The following is a 2,500-nucleotide window of genomic DNA, read 5'->3' as shown; positions in this document are numbered from 1 at the left end:
ACACACACACACACACACACACACACACACACACACACACACACACACACACACAAAGACCCACATGCACAGAGTTACTCGTAATGGGGACTATTAACAGTGGACGAGACGCGTTAAACACAAAAAGCTAGTTAGTGGTGTATATTTCCCTTGGCAATAACGATCAGTTTAATACTTTTTCACTCTTATTTCGATTGACCACTGTGCATGCGCACAAGGTCAGCCTTTTCTCACGTCGAATGCAAAAGGATGAGCAGCTCTTTCCCTGCAGGCCCCTGGTGAGTTCCAGTACTCGGCGCAGTTGGACGAACAACAGCTCATAAACACCGGTGAGATGGTTTATGGGGAGGGGAAATGTGAACATCCCCACCCACCTCCCCCCTCCCCCACCATCCCAACCTCCGAGGGCCCATCACTGCAGCGTCCAACCCCTACCTGGGTTCAACCACCGGCCCCAGCCTATCATTAGTTCAGCATCATGTCTTTTAAGGGCCACGCATTTTACAAGAATTTCCCTTCAGTGTGAAGCATTTTCCCATTAAAGCAGTAGCAGCACTTAGACTGAAGAGTCCGGGACGCTTCCAAGGAAACACTTGCCTGCCCGGGTTTCGTGGAGGACGGGAATGCGTGACGTGCGGGCGTGTGTGGCGTCTGTCTTTGCACTTGAGGGCAGGCCGGGCTCGCTGGTGTCGACGGCCGGTCCGCTTGATTTGTAGACTAGCGTGGATGTGCTGGTGAGCGCTGACGTAAGGGATACATCTGTATTATAGGTCATGAGTTAACCTGCGGATCTCTCTCTCTCTCTCTCTCTGTCTGTCCATCTCTCTCTCTCTCTCTCTGTCTGTCCATCTCTCTCTCTCTCTCTCTGTCTGTCCATCTCTCTCTCTCTCTCTGTCTGTCCATCTCTCTCTCTCTCTCTGTCTGTCCATCTCTCTCTCTCTCTCTCTCTCTCTCTCTGTCTCTCTCTCTCTGTCCCTCTCTCTCTCTCTCTCTCTCTCTCTCTCTCTCTGTCCCTCTCTCTCTCTCTCTCTCTCTCTCTCGCTCTCTCTCTCTCTCTCTCTCTCTCTCTCTCTCTCTCTCTCTCTCTGTCCCTCTCTCTCTCTCTCTCTCTCTCTCGCTCTGTCTCTCTCTCTCTCTCTCTCTCTCTCTCTCTCTCTCTCTCTCTCTCTCTCTCTCTCTCTCTCTCTCTCTCTCTCTCTCTCTCTCTGAGCGCAAGGACAAGGACAGATGCATTCCCCTCTCACGCCAAAAGCCTCCAACTTCACAACCCTCTCACCCCCCCTCCCTCCCTCCCGCCTCTGTCCCAGACGCTCCCACTTTCCCCACTCCCCCCCCCCCCCCCCCCCACCCTTCCCTATTGCCCCTTTCGTCAACCCACCAACCCGTCCTCCAGAACACACACCCTGGAGTGGACCAGCTAAGAAAACAACACTCGACGCACAAACCAACACACACACACACACACACACACACAGACACACACACACACACACACACACACACACACAAACCTCCGTTACACAAACACACACACAAACACACACACACAGCGCACCCCAGGTAGCAGCATAGTGTTCCAGAACACAGGCCTGCAGACTTTTGCTCTGGTTTGACCCGGGGCCGACAGTGCTGGGTTATACCACACAGCCCTGGGTTATACCACACAGCCCTGGGTTATACCACACAGCCCTGGGTTATACCACACAGTACCCCTGGGGAGCCTGCTGACTGAGTCATCAGTCTGGGAGGTGAACCCCAGCAGAGTGTAAAGAGGAAGGATGTGTGTGTGGGGGGAGCAGGGGGGGGGGGAGCTGGGGGGGGGAGCGGGCCCTAAGGGTGAAGCAGTAGGGGCCATAGTACAGTGTCAATGCCACGTCCCCTTGAAACACGTCGAAGGTGAGTCCTCACTACTGGGGTCCAAGTGAGGTCGTGGTCATTTTGTTGATATATTTAAAGGTACTTCTAAAGGTGGACTGAATTTGTGCAGGAGATCTGATGAAGGGCATCATCAACGTCAGAGAGGACAGATATTCTAGTCATGGTGACACGCCATTTTTGAGTTATCTCACAGTCCACGCATGGCCACGGTATTTAGAGTTTGAAGGAACGTCAAAAGTGTGATGACGTCATCTTTTGTTCACGTTCCACACAGTTCACGCACTGTGACCCTGCTTTAAGGTATTCCGCTTCCGATGCAAACTGAATAACGTTGCGTATAGACTGACGGCTTTATGTCACACTGCAGGTTCCCAGAAGCACTGCCAAGTCGATGTTATGATTGGAAATAGGCCGACTTTTGTTTAGCACGTATACTTGTAAATTTGACTAATCGCAGGGCAAACATGCCTTGTTGCTCGCTAGGGCCAAACACAACACGCTTGAGGAATAGTACACTCACAAACCGGGGAGAAACGGCTGGGCTGGATTGATGGGACATTTAGCAATGGCCAAGGACATTCATCACCGGCGCTCGCTAGCTTGAATTGCTGAGCACAGGATC

The sequence above is a fragment of the Gadus chalcogrammus genome, chromosome 5 (genome assembly GCF_026213295.1).
Source record: "Gadus chalcogrammus isolate NIFS_2021 chromosome 5, NIFS_Gcha_1.0, whole genome shotgun sequence".
Taxonomy (NCBI): domain Eukaryota; kingdom Metazoa; phylum Chordata; class Actinopteri; order Gadiformes; family Gadidae; genus Gadus; species Gadus chalcogrammus.
The sequence above is the reverse complement of the archived record's forward strand: the minus strand, read 5'-3'. Positions refer to the sequence as shown.